This window comes from Petromyzon marinus, chromosome 60, assembly GCF_048934315.1.
Source record: "Petromyzon marinus isolate PM22_M1 ecotype Great Lakes invasive population chromosome 60, UKy_Petmar_22M1.pri1.0, whole genome shotgun sequence".
Classification (NCBI taxonomy): Eukaryota; Metazoa; Chordata; class Hyperoartia; order Petromyzontiformes; family Petromyzontidae; genus Petromyzon; species Petromyzon marinus.
The window spans coordinates 3,245,232-3,260,258 of NC_133726.1; the positions used below are offsets into that span (position 1 = coordinate 3,245,232).

The window sequence follows — 15,027 nt, forward strand, 5'->3', positions numbered from 1 at the left end:
GGGTTGTCTGCTACTCAATAGCTGCTGATCGTGTGACTATTCGAACGCCTGTTTACAAAACCGGCTCATCGGAAAATATTGGGGCACGTTTGAATTCTCCGTAATAAGGGGCCGTCCATAAATGACGTCACGCACCTAGCGGAGGGGGGGGGGGGTCAGACATTTGTGACGAGGGGGGGGGGGGTTGAGAAATGTGACGTCACATCAAAATGCGCAACTTTAAATAAATATAGACAACACGTTCTAACTTAATTAAATAGACTTTTTAATAAATGTTTTCTCCTACAACATCAGAGTGCAGCGCCACATTAAATACGCACTACAATGACAATAGTTTAAAGCCATTTGATGCACGTTTTTTTATTTATTTTGGGGGGGGGGGGGCAGAGCTTTGTGACGTCATATTTGAGGGGGGGGTCTGACTTTTTGTGACGCCGTGTGACGAGGGGGGGGGGTAAAACATCGTCCAAAATCGCGTGACGTCATTTTTGGACGGCCCCTGAGTGTAAAATGTGTCGCGAAAGCCAACACGTGTTGAACTTCACAAATCTCATCAACAGGCACAGTCTATGAAGCCTACTTATCCGCTCCATCTCTCTGAAGAAGGGCCATGTCCCGAAACGTCACCTTTTTATATTTGTCCATTGTAAAGCCGCACACATACACACACAAGGCGTGTTATGAGCGAGTGGGCTGAGATGTGTATTATTGTGAGCACTCGCCGAGATACACTCACTCACCAAACCTGACCAAGCTTCAAAAACCCCTCGCTCCACTCACCCCCTACACTCACCCCCTACACTCACCCCCTACACTCACCCCCTCGACTCACCCCCTCCACTCACCCCCTCCATTCCCCTCCCCACGCTCACCCCCTCCGCTCACCCCCTCCGCTCACCCCCTCCGCTCACCCCCTCCGCTCACCCCCTCCGCTCACCCCCTCCGCTCACCCCCTCCGCTCACCCCCTCCGCTCACCCCCTCCACTCACCCCCTCTCTCTACTCACCCCCTCCACTCACCCCCTCCACTCACTCCCTCCACTCACCCCCTCCACTCACCCCCTCCACTCACCCCCCCCCCCGCTCACCCCCTCCGCTCACCCCCTCCGCTCACCCCCTCCGCTCACCCCCTCCACTCACCCCCTCGGCTCACCCCCTCCGCTCACCCCCTCGGCTCACCCCCCCCCCCCCCCCCCCGCCGTGTTCCCCACGTCCAGACTCGGTACCTCTGTCCCAGCCTCCTCTAGCGTGCGATGAGTGACTGCTCCCCCATCCCCCCGCCACATACTCCCCCCTCCTACCCCCTCCTCCCCCCTCCTCCCCCTCCTTCCTCCCCACCTCCTCCCCCTCCTCGCCACCTCCCCACTCCTCCCCACTCCTCCCCCTCCTCCCTCCTCCTCCCCCTCCTCCCTCCCTCCTCCCCCTCCTCCCTCCCTCCTCCCCCTCCTCCCCCTCCTCCCCCTCCTCCCTCCCTCCTCCCCCTCCTCCCCCTCCTCCCCCCTCCTCCCCCCTCCTCCCCCTTCCTCCCCCGCTCCTCCCCCTCCTCCCCCTCCTCCCTCCCTCCTCCCCATCCTCCCCCTTCCTCCCCCCCTCCTCCCCATCCTCCCCCCTCCTCCCCATCCTCCCCCTCCTCCCCACTCCTCCCCCACCTCCCTCCCTCCTCCCCCTCCTCCCTCCCTCCTCCCCCTCCTCCCCCTCCTCCCCCCTCCTCCCCCCTCCTCCCCCTTCCTCCCCCGCTCCTCCCCCTCCTCCCCCTCCTCCCTCCCTCCTCCCCATCCTCCCCCTTCCTCCCCCCCTCCTCCCCATCCTCCCCCCCTCCTCCCCATCCTCCCCCTCCTCCCCACTCCTCCCCCACCTCCCTCCCTCCTCCCCCTCCTCCCTCCCTCCTCCCCCTCCTCCCCCCTCCTCCCCCCTCCCCCTTCCTCCCCATCCTCCCCCCCTCCTCCCCACCTCCCCCCTCCTACCCCCTCCTCCCCTCCTCCCCACTCCTCCCCCCTCATCTCAAGATACGATTCCAATCGCAACTCACTTCAAAATAATCCCCCCCCCGCCAACCCACGTCGCCCACCCACTCCCCCACGGCCCGCCCCACCCCCCACGTCCCCCCCCATCCCCCGCGTCCCCCCCCCCAACGTCCCCCCCACCCCCCCCGTCTGTCATCCACGTGGTGCCGGCGGCCCACAGCCCCTGCGTAGTAATTGGAGTGTGCTCGAGGCTCCGCTATCCGCGCTGCGATCTCCGCTGACATTTCACGCGCGGCCATCTCCACCGACGCTGGCCGCTGGCCAATAATGTCTCCGCGCGTGTGACTGTGTCTGTGTGTGTGTGTCTGCCTGTCTGTGTGTGTCTGCCGATAGGGGATACAAAGGCGGCAGGGCGTGGTGCTGGCCACCCACCCCCCTTCATTTGCCGTGCCGGTCTTCATGGATGGTACTCGCGAAACAGCACTTGCCCCAACAGTCTGTTAAGGCTATACGGGTGATCTTTATCTTTGTGTCTGTGTGGATGTGTGTCTCGGTCTTTTGTCGGTGCTGGCCACCCATCCCCTCGTGCGCCGTGCCGGCCTTCATAGGTGCTCGCTAACAGCACTTGCCCCAACAGTCTGTTGAAGGTCATACGGCGGGGGGGGGGGGGGTCTTTGTCTTTTGTTCGTGTTTGTCTCGTGCACCTCGCATGACGCACGCGCTGTGGTGACGTCGCCGCCACTTAGTGGTGAACAGCGGTTGTTGTTGTCTCGTGTGCCGTGTCGGCCTTCATAGGTGCTTAGTCGTTTACAGCACTTGCCCCAGAAGTCTGTTGAAGGCTAGACGGGGCATCTTTGTCTTTGTGGGTGTGTGTCTGTGCGTTTGTCTATCATTGTCTTGTGTGTCTGTGTGGGAGTGTCTGCATAGGTGACTGTGTCATTAACAGGTGCTGAGTCGCTAACAGCACTTGCCCACAAAACAGTCTGTTGGAGGCGACACGGGGCGCCTTTGCCTATGTGTGTGCGAGTCTGTGTGTGTGTCTGTCTAGTCTGGCAAAACAACCCCCTTACCTCCTCGTGGTGTCAGATGGGCAACGCTGTCGTGGGCAGTGTCGTGGGGGGAGGCCCAATTCAGATTGGCCCTTTCCTCTCATGGCGGTTGTAGCCGCCACAGTGGCCAGATGGGGGCTTTGGGCGGGTACGAGGGGCTGGTAACCCCTCCACCTTCAATTAACTACCACTAAACTAGGAGGTAAAACATTTATTAGGCTTGTGCCGGAGGCCCCGGGGGGACAGGCATCTATGACGCCTCCTGGCCAAACCCTGTTTGGCGGAGGCAGGAGACTGAATCCTTACCCTCTGGGCTCCGCCAGAAACAGCAAAAAACCACTGCGTATGGCCATGTGGAATGTACGAATGCTCACTGCGGAGGAGAGATTATTCAACATCGCCTTGCTAGGCACGCTGAGTAGAGGATTGCGGAGCCCCAATGCGGTTTCAGGAAAGGGCGGTCCTGCACAGATGCCATATTTTCTGTCCGTCTGCTACAGCAGAGGTCTAGGGAATCCCTACAAGACCTACATCTCTGCTTTATTGACCTGGTCAAGGCCTATGATACCATCAGTAGGCCTGGGCTCTGGGTGTTTCTTCGTGCTTTCAGAGCCCCTGACCCTTTGCTCACGATCATTAAGGACCTTGATGATGGTGAGCGGGCCTGGGTAAAACTACGTGGCCGGGAGTCAGAGCCATTTCCTGTGTACACCTTGGGGTGCGACAGGGATGTCCTCTGGCTCCCACATTATTTACCATCTATCTTGACCACGTAGTTGTGAAGCCTTCAATAGCTCTACCGGAGGAATTTACATTTGGTAGAGATAAAATGGAAGCCTGATCGATGCCCCGGTGCGGTCAAGGGATGGCTCCCTATCGCTCAACCACGTTATGTATGCCGATGATCTGGTAATTGCTGGTCACTCAGAGGAGGAGTTGGAGGCGCTGCTGCTGAACCTGGAGCTTGCCACTAAGAGGTGGGGTCTTAAATTTTGATTTAAAGCTTTCGTGACTGCAGTAATTCATATTCTTAGTTTTTTCGGTAAAGTCACGTTGAAGAGAAACAACAAAATAACAAAATATATATAAAACAATAAAAAATTCTCACGACGTTTCGACCGTTTGAGTTATGGTCGAAACGTCGTGAGAATTTTTTATTGTTTTATATATATTTTGTTATTTTGTTGTTTCTCTTCAACGTGACTTTACCGAAAAAACTAAGAATATGAATAGGTGGGGTCTTACCATCATCCCCACCAAAATACCTGCCTGGGTATTTTGTACCATCGGACACTCCACCCCCATAACTCCCAATTGGTGATAGGGCAGTTGTGGATAGAGTGGAGAGTTTCCCATACCTTGGCAGGGTGCTCATGTCTGGCTCCGGTTTAACAGCAGAGGTCTCACTCCTAATCAGTCGGGCGGCATTATCTTTTCATTGGTTGCGTAACGCTTTGTGGAAGCTACCTGGTCTCTCGCTCCTCACGAAACTTCAGGTCTTCTCGGCCACGGTCATTCCCTCCCTTCTCTACGCTTGCGAAACGTGGACCCCCCTAATGGAACATCTTCACCGGTTAGAAACATTTGAGCTGGCCTGCCTACGATCCATCCTGGGTTAACCAGGCTGGATTGTGTGAGGAGCTCAAAATCCTTGAAAGATCTGGACAAAGTCCATCAGTGAGCTCCTCTGGCAGGAAAGGCTGCGTTGGCTGGGTCATGTCGCCCGCATGCCCAGCCACCCCATGCCCAAACAGCTTTTGTTTGGCCAGATCGAGGGAGCTAAACGGACATGGCACGGGCTAGAGAAGAGATGGAGTGATGTGGTACAGGAGGACGTGGAGCTGAGTGGACTTGCCGATGACTGGTACCAGCGGTGTCAAGATCGGCCTCTGTGGAGGAGGCTCGTGATGGACGCTACTGGGCAGTTGGAGGCAGTCGCCCTCCAACACCAACGGAGGGCGGAGGAGTGACGCTCACAACAACGAGCGGAGCGACGGGTGGCTAAAGCACAGGAAGTTGGCACAGTAGGGGGCACAGGTGGTGCATCAGCCAGTCATCTCAGTCAGTCGACCCGTGGCACCTGGGTCTGCCCCATGACCTCCTATCAACGGGCGTTCGACACGTGGCCTCAAGTTGTACATAGCCTGGCACAAGCGTCGTGGTGACGTCACTGCCACTTAGTGGGGAATGGCGGTTGTTGTTGTGTGTGTCTGTCTGTCTATCATTGGCTTGTGTGTCTGTATCATTCACAGATGCTGAGTCGCTAACAGCACATGCCCCAAGAGTCTGTTGGAGGCTACACGGGGCGTCTTTGTCTGTGTCTGTGTGTGTCTATCTATCAGTGTCTTGTGTGTGAGTGTGTCTGTGAAGGTGTCTGTGTCATTCACAGGTGCTGAATCGCTAACAGCACTTGCCTCAACAGTCTGTTGGAGGCTACACGGGGCGTCTTTGTCTTTGTGCGTGGAGAGCGCTTCTCACTCAACACCCTCTGGGGCCCGCTTCTGTCTGGCGGCAGTGATGAAGTTAAGCGTCAATAAAGCCCCGAATCAATCAGTCTCGCTGATCATCCACCGTTCGTACAATCTGCCGCAGGTGGCGGCGGTGGTGGCGGCGGTGATGGCGGTGGTGGTGCTTTCTGGTGGTGGTGATGGTGGTGGCGCTGGTCGTGATAGGTGATGGCGGTGGTGGTTTATGGTGGCGGTGGAGGTGGCAGTGGTGGTGGCGATGATGGTGGTGGTGATGGTGGTGGCGGTGGTGGTGGTGATTGGTGATGGCGGTGGTGGTTTGTGGTGGCGGTGGAGGTGGCAGTGGTGGTGGCGATGATGGTGGCGGTGGTGGTGGTGGTGGTGGTTGCTGGTGCCGGTTGCTGGTGGCGATGGTGGTGGCGGTGGTGAGCGGTGGTTTTAGTGGTTATCCCTGTGCTGCGCTACGAACCCGGCAACCCGAGTTCGATTCCCGCTCACGGCCAACAACACCGGTGACTATTATTTGAATGGGTCTTGGGCCACCCCTAGGTAGGCTCAGCCTCAAATGAGCACCTCGTGCGTTGTGTAGTAAGCATTGCTACTGGCGAGATAAACGCGGCCGGGCGTGGTGCTGGCAACCCGCCCCCTCGTGTGCCGTTCCGACCTTCACAGGTGCTACTCGCTAGCCAGCACTTGCCCCAACAGTCTGTTCAGGCTATACGGGGGATCTTTGTCTTTGGTGGTGGTGGTGCTGGCGATGGCGGTGGTGGCGATAGTGTTGGTGGCAGTTGTGGCGGTGGCATTGGTGGTGATGGTGGTGGTGGTGATGATATGGAGTGGTGGTGGTGATTGCGGCGGTGTTGGTGGTGGCGATGACGGTGGCAGTGTTGGTGGCGATAGTGGTGGTGGTGGTGACGATGGCGGCGGCGGATTCGGCGCGGCTCACTCCTCCATTGCCTCCATCGATCAGGAGAGGTCGGAGAAGCTTGCGGCGTGAACGGCTCCGCTTGGTGCGACGGAGCGGGGGGGGCCCTCCCTGGCGACCGGACCCAAGGGGCACGCGGTGACTGCGGCAGAACGGCCTCCTCTTGGTGAGGTCTTCCTTCCTTCGTTAGTTCGCTTCTCAGTCCGCTTGTCCTGGTGAGGGTCCTGGCGACGGCGGAGTGCTGAGTGGCGGCGGTCCACACCTCCCTGGCGATAGTCTCCAGCACAACATTACTATACACTATACACTACTATACACTACACTATACATTACTATACACTACTATACACTACACTATACACTACACTATACACTACACTACACTATACACTACTATAGACTACTATACACTACTATACACTACACTATACACTACACTATACACTACTATAGACTACTATACACTACTATACACTACACTATACACTACATTATACACTACTATACACTACACTATACACTACTATACACTACTACACTATACACTACACTATACACCACACTATACACTACACTATACACTACTACAGTACTATACACAATACACTACACTGTACACTACTATACACTACTATACACTACCATACACTACTATACACTACCATACACTACTATACACTACACTATACACTACTATACACTACTATACACTACACTATACACTACTATACACTGATATACAATATACACTACACTATACACTATTGAACACTTCACACTACACTATACATTGCTATACATCTTCTTTGGTTCTTTCGGAAAAGTCACGTAGAATGAGAATAAAATAATACATTGATAAAATAAAATAACACAATAATATTCTCACGACGTTTCGGCCACAACACAAGCGGCCTTCATCAGGTGAAGGGACGAGACTGTCTGGAGGACAGCGCTGGAGCGCTCCACTTGTGTTGTGGCCGAAACGTCGTGAGAATATTATTGTGTTATTTAATTTTATCAATTTATTATTTTATTCTCATTCTACGTGACTTTACCGAAAGAACCAAAGAAGATGAATCCTTGCAGTCACGAAAGCTTTAAATCACTGCTATACACTTTATGCTACTATACATTATACACTACAATGCACGATACACTACACTATACTGTACATTACCCTATACACTACTTTACACTGCTATACACTTTATGCTACTATACATTATACACTAATATACACTACACTCTGCACTAATATACACTACACTATACACTACACTATACACTACTATACACTACACCATACACTACACTATACACTACTATACACTGCTATACACTTTATGCTACTATACATTATACACTACTATACACTACACTAAACACTACATTATACACTACTTTACACTGCTATACACTTTATGCTCCTATACACTATACACTACACTCTACACTACTATACACATGCTATACACTAACATGCTCTGTACTATACACTACTATATACTATAATATAAACTATAACATACACTACTATACGTCTCTATGCACTACACTAATACATGCCACACTACACTACCGTACACTACACTACTATGCACTACACACTACTATACACTACATTACGATACACTACACTACTATACACGACACACTAATACACACTACTATACACTACACTACTATGCACTACACACGACTAGACACTACACTACTATACACTACACACGACTAGACACTACACTACTATACACTACACACTACTTTGCACTACAGTTTTATACACTACACTGCTATACACTACACAATACTCTCCACTACTATACACTACTACACACTACTATACACTACACACTACTTTCCACAACAGTATTATACACTACACTACTATACACTACACAATACTACACACTACTATACACTACACAATACTCTCCACTACTATGCACTACAGTACTATACACTACTACACACACTACAATAGTAGTGTAGTATACAGTAGTGTGTAGTAGTGTGTAGTAGTGGAGGAATTCCCAGGTGTTCCCAGGCCAGCCCAGCTACATCGTCCCGCCAGCGTGTCCAGGGCCGGCCCTGGGTCTTCGCCCAGCATTATCCATCAAGATTAGGATTATTGATGTTGTTGTTTTTATCATTCCACTTGTTTCCCCAGCGAGATTCTCACTGAGAGTCGCAAGAACGTTGGTACTTTTGGCCATTTGTTTTTTTTTTCACAGTAGGGTTTGCTGCTGTTGCTGTTGCTGCTGTGTAATCCAAACTGATCGTGGGGAGCCACGGTGGCTAGGAGATGTTAACTACCTGCCTGGTACACAGGACGTCCTGGGTTTAATCCCGACCCTGACGCCTGCTGCTGTATATTTGGAGTGTGCGTGTCTCTCTCTCTCATCATCATCATCACGGTGGCTAGGAGATGTTAACTACCTCGCCTGGTATACAGGAGGTCGTGGGTTCGATCCCGACCCTAACGCCTGCTGTATATTTGGAGTTTGCGTGTCTCTCTCTCTCTCATCATCATCATCACGGTGGCTAGGAGATGTTAACTACCTCGCGAGATGTACGGGAGGTCGTGGGCTCAATCCCGACACTGACGCCTGCTGCTGTATATTTGGAGTTTGCGTCTCTCTCATCATCATCATCACGGTGGCTTGGAGATGTTAACTACTTTGCTAGGTATACAGGAGGTCGTGGGTTCGATCCCGACCCTGACGCCTGCTGCTGTATATTCGGAATGTGCCTGTCTCTCTCTCTCTCCCCGTGGTCGTGTGGATTTTTCTCCAGGTCCTCCGGTTTTCCCCTCCACATTTAGAATCACCGTCACACGTTTCGAGAGTATTTGGCCGTTGCTATGAATGTCCACGTGATGATGATGATGAGCCGCCACTTCCCTGGGTTATGATTTGCGATCGCCAGGGTCGCTTCTGAAAAGCAGCCACATGGCTCAGTTGGGCCGTACACCCGGTAAAATAAAAATCGAGTCTTTTGTTAGTCTTAACTACGAATTGTGATGATGGTTATTATAACTGGGTTTAATTACTCTGGAAGGGTCTTGCCAAGGTTCCCAACTGAGTCATTTGCAGGCAGTTTCCCAACAATCGCGATGTTTTGGGGCCAATAACCTGTTCTGGTATGGAGAGGCCAGAAGAGATATACATCAATGCCAGTCCATCGCTCTCTTTGCCAGTCCATAATACACCTCTGTGCCAATCTATAAATCTGTGCGCCAGTCTACATATCTCTCTGACAATCTTTATATATCTACGACAGTCTATAGATATTAATGCCCACAGCCTATAGATTTCTATTTCAGCAGTCTATAGATCTCTACGCCAGTCTACATATCTCTCTGACAATCTATACTAGCTATATTGATGACAGTCTGTAGATCTTAATACCCACAGTCTGTAGATCTTCATGCCCACAGTATATACAGTCTATAGATTTTCATACCCACAGACAATACAGTATATAGATCTTCATGGCTACAGTCTATACAGTATATACAGTCTATAGATCTTAATGCCCACAGTATATACAGTCTATATATCTTCATAACCACAGTCTATACAGTCTATAGATCTTCACACCCACAGTCTATACAGTCTATAGATCTTCACACCCACAGTCTATACAGTCTATAGATGTTCATGCCCACAGTATATAAAGTCTATAGATCTTAATGCCCACAGTCTATACAGTCTATAGATCTTAACGCCCACAGTGTATACAGTCTATATATCTTCACACCCACAGTCTATACAGTCTATATATCGTCACACCCACAGTCTATGCAGTCTACAGATCTTCACACCCACAGTATATACAGTCTATAGATCTTCATGGCCACAGTATATACAGTCTATATATCTTCATGGCTACAGTCTATACAGTCTATAGATTTTAATGCCCACAGTCTATACAGTCTATAGATCTTCACACCCACAGTATATAAAGTCTATAGATCTTCATACCCACAGTCTATACAGTCTATAGATCTTCACACCCACAGTCTATACAGTCTATAGATTATCACACCCACAGTCTATACAGTCTATAGATCTTAATGCCCACAGTCTATACAGTCTATATATCTTCATGCTCACAGTATATACAGTCTATAGATATTCATACCCACAGTCTATACAGTCTATAGATCTTCACACCCACAGTCTATACAGTCTATAGATATTCATACCCACAGTCTATACAGTCTATAGATCTTCACACCCACAGTATATAAAGTCTATATATCTTCATGGCTACAGTCTATACAGTCTATAGATCTTCACACCCACAGTCTATACAGTCTATAGATCTTCATGTCCACAGTATATACAGTCTATAGATCTTCATGTCCACAGTATATACAGTCTATAGATCTTCACACCCACAGTCTATACAGTCTATAGATCTTAATGCCCACAGTCTATACAGTCTATAGATCTTCACACCCACAGTATATACAGTCTATAGATCTTAATGCCCACAGTCTATACAGTCTATAGATCTTCACACCCACAGTCTATACAGTCTATAGATCTTCATGTCCACAGTATATACAGTCTATAGATCTTCACACCCACAGTCTATACAGTCTATAGATCTTAATGCCCACAGTCTATACAGTCTATAGATCTTCACACCCACAGTCTATACAGTCTATAGATCTTAATGCCCACAGTCTATACAGTCTATAGATCTTCATGCCCACAGTATATACAGTCTATAGATGTTCATGCCCACAGTATATACAGTCTATAGATCTTAATGCCCACAGTCTATACAGTCTATATATCTTCATGGCTACAGTCTATACAGTCTATAGATCTTCACACCCACAGTCTATACAGTCTATATATCTTCATGGCTACAGTCTATACAGTCTATAGATCTTCACACCCACAGTCTATACAGTCTATATATCTTCATGGCTACAGTCTATACAGTCTATAGATATTAATGCCCACAGTCTATACAGTCTATAGATCTTCACACCCACAGTCTATACAGTCTATAGATCTTCACACCCACAGTCTATACAGTCTATACAGTCTATATATCTTCATGGCTACAGTCTATACAGTCTATAGATCTTCATACCCACAGTCTATACAGTCTATAGATCTTCACACCCACAGTATATACAGTCTATAGATCTTCATACCCACAGTCTATACAGTCTATAGATCTTCATACCCACAGTCTATACAGTCTATAAATCTTCATACCCACAGTCTATACAGTCTATATATCTTCACACCCACAGTCTATACAGTCTATATATCTTCACACCCACAGTATATACAGTTTATATATCTTCACACCCACTGTCTATACAGTCTATATATCTTCATGCCCACAGTCTATACAGTCTATAGATCTTCACACCCACAGACTATACAGTCTATATATCTTCACACCCACAGTCTATACAGTCTATATATCTTCACACCCACAGTATATAAAGTCTATATATCTTCATGGCTACAGTCTATACAGTCTATATATCTTCATACCCACAGTCTATACAGTCTATATATCTTCATGGCTACAGTATATACAGTCTATATATCTTCATGGCTACAGTCTATACAGTCTATAGATCTTCAAACCCACAGTCTATACAGTCTATAGATCTTCACACCCACAGTCTATACAGTCTATAGATCTTCACACCCACAGTTTATACAGTCTATATATCTTCATACCCACAGTCTATACAGTCTATATATTTTCATGGCTACAGTCTATACAGTCTATATATTTTCATGGCTACAGTCTATACAGTCTATAGATCTTCACACCCACAGTCTATACAGTCTATAGATCTTAATGCCCGCAGTATATACAGTCTATATATCTTCATGGCTACAGTCTATACAGTCTATAGATCTTAATGCCCACAGTCTATACAGTCTATATATCTTCATAGCTACAGTCTATACAGTCTATAGATCTTCACACCCACAGTCTATACAGTCTATAGATCTTAATGCCCGCAGTATATACAGTCTATATATCTTCATGGCTACAGTCTATACAGTCTGTAGATCTCTACACCAGTTCACGTGAGACGGAGAGAGACGGCTCGTGAGTCTTTGACAGTGGACAAGAGCCATCTTCGAGGCTGCAACATAATCAAGGGTCAAGGAGGTGACAGCACGGATAGCTGGGGGTGTGGGGGGGGGTGTGTGGGGGGGGGGGTGTGGGGGTGTGTGGGGGGGGGTGTGGGGTGTGTGGGGGGGGTGTGTGGGGGTGTGTGGGGGGGGGTGTGGGGTTGTGTGGGGGTGTGTGGGGGTGTGTGGGGGGGGGGGGTGTGGGGGTGTGTGGAGGGGGGTGTGGGGGGTGTGTGGGGGTGTGTGGGGGGATGTGTGGGGGGGGGGTGTGGGGGGGGGGGTGTGTGGGGGAGCGAGGGTCGAGCCGGGGTCGAGCCATGGTCGAGCCACGCACGAGGTCACCGATCGATCGGACAAATCCACGGCACCTATCGATCGCCTTGATTCACTCCGGGCCGCGCGCACGATCGACTCCCCAAGTGCCCTGCCTCCGTGACTCGAGCGGGCACGGGGGGCACCACGGGGGGCACCACGGGGGGCACCACGGGGGGCACCACGGGGGGTGGCACGGGGGGTGGCACGGGGGGCACCACGGGGGGCACCACGGGGGGCACCACGGGGGGCACCACGGGGGGGGCACGGGGGGGGGGGCACGGGGGGCGGCACCGTTGGATGGCACCGCCGGCTCCATGGGGCGCCACGGTGGCTATGAGATGTTAACTACCTCGCCTGGTTTACAGGTGGTCGTGGGTTCCATCCCGACCCCCGACACCTCTATTTTCGGAGCATTCATTTTCTCCCCGTGGTCTCGTGGATTCTTTTCTCATCCGGGTTTTTTCCCTCCACATTTTTCACCAGTCGACATGTCTCTCTGCCAGTCTAATTGTCGTCGCGCCCGTCGACGGATTAATCGATTTGCGGTTAGCCCGGGTCACCGCAAAATATTGGTGGGCCGGGCATAGTTTAAGGTTTTCTTTTGGGAGCATCGCTGGGTACCACCACCCTGTCCTGCAGGAGGGCGACGCTGGGAGCGATGATGATGACGACCACGATGTCGATCCCGCCAGCACGACCGTGACCGCCGGCCGTACCGAGAGAGCGCCTGGTGCGCCATTGCCTCCAAGTGGTCTCGCTCCCAAAGACAAGGGGGGTGTTGCCGCCCCCGTAAGAAGCAGAACTTGCTGGGGAATGACCAGACCAGCATCCCGATGTACTTTCAAAACAAGCAATAAACAGCCGTTGCCACGCACAAATACCCCAGCAGCCCACCTTGTTTATGGGTGTTTTTGGGTGTGTGTTTTTTTTCTTCCATATTTGGCGTTGCGTATCGGGCTCAGTGACATCTCCCGTCTTCATAGGCCTTCTGGTTTCGGAGTTATGGAGGTTTTGGCACCTGCGGGTCACAGATGGCGACCCGGGTCACCGGCAATCGATTCAGATCTCGATTACAGTCTACACATTTATCGGCCATTGTTGTTAGAGAACGGGCACTCACGGAAACGGATATCGGAGAGCTACCCCGAGTCCTCATTACTTTGATAGTGGCATTGTCTTTGAGCTGTGTGACGCCTTTTGGCGTCACGTGGTCGAGCACCAATTGGGTCGGGGCTCAAAAGAAAGCCGTCCCTTGGTGTGGACCAATCAGTTTCAAAGGACAATGCCACATATATTATCACAGTATATGCTTAGCTCTTTCGGTAAAGTCACGTTGAAGGGAAACAATAAAATAATAAAATATATATAAAACAACGTGACTTTACCGAAAGAGCTAAGAATATGAATTACTGCAGTCACGAAAGCTTTAAATCAAAATTATCACAGTGCGTTTTTTTGTTTGCATTTTGACTGCAGGTATTGTGGTTAATGCAGTAACATTAATCCCCGTAAAAAGGTTTCACTTTTGTTGCCAAAAGAAGGGGGAAAACCCTATTATTATTACATTTTGGTACTGGCAAAGGAGGTCTAATGGCATTTTTTTAAGGCGTTTTTTTTTTCTCAGATGCGACCCGGCCACCACACAACGATAGGTCGACGAAGCGGCCCATCGATTCGGCATTTACAGCAGCAGCAGCGGCAGCAGCAAAGTACCGCGAACACTTTGAAAGAGGCGTCGAGATGTCAATTGCGAAATGTGGGAGGGATGAAACCCCCCCGGAGGAAACACGCGAATAAAAATCCACGCGACCACGGGGAGAGAGACGGAGAGAGAGACGGAGAGAGAGAGAGAGAGACACGCAAATGCCATCGTAGGTAGCGCGTTTCAGCACTTCATAATCGGTATATTTATTCGCGCTGAAGAAATCCGATGAGCTATAAAGCTCTCCTCCCCCTCACTCCCCCCCCCTCCCCCACGATGTCCAATAGGGGCGGGTCAGAGGTGCGCGCCTTGAGACCCCAGAGGCTGCCCTGGTCAATACTGCGGCGTCAATTGTTAAATCGTAAAAAGGCTCCCACCACAGTAGTCGACTGAAATTTGCCCATGGGTGTTTTGGGGGTTTACGTGGCCACAAATCGCACCACCGGGGGGGGGCGGGGGGGGAGGGGGCGTGTCTTT

At 50.4% G+C, this 15,027-nt stretch overlaps 1 long non-coding RNA gene across 1 annotated transcript; it reads left to right on the plus strand.

The window, feature by feature from the left end:
- The first annotated feature begins 5,900 nt into the window (after positions 1-5,900).
- Positions 5,901-13,728, plus strand: LOC142905975 (uncharacterized). Its single transcript, XR_012930000.1, has 2 exons — positions 5,901-6,568; positions 13,488-13,728. It is a non-coding gene; the product is annotated as an uncharacterized LOC142905975 (long non-coding RNA).
- Positions 13,729-15,027: the final 1,299 nt, after the last annotated feature.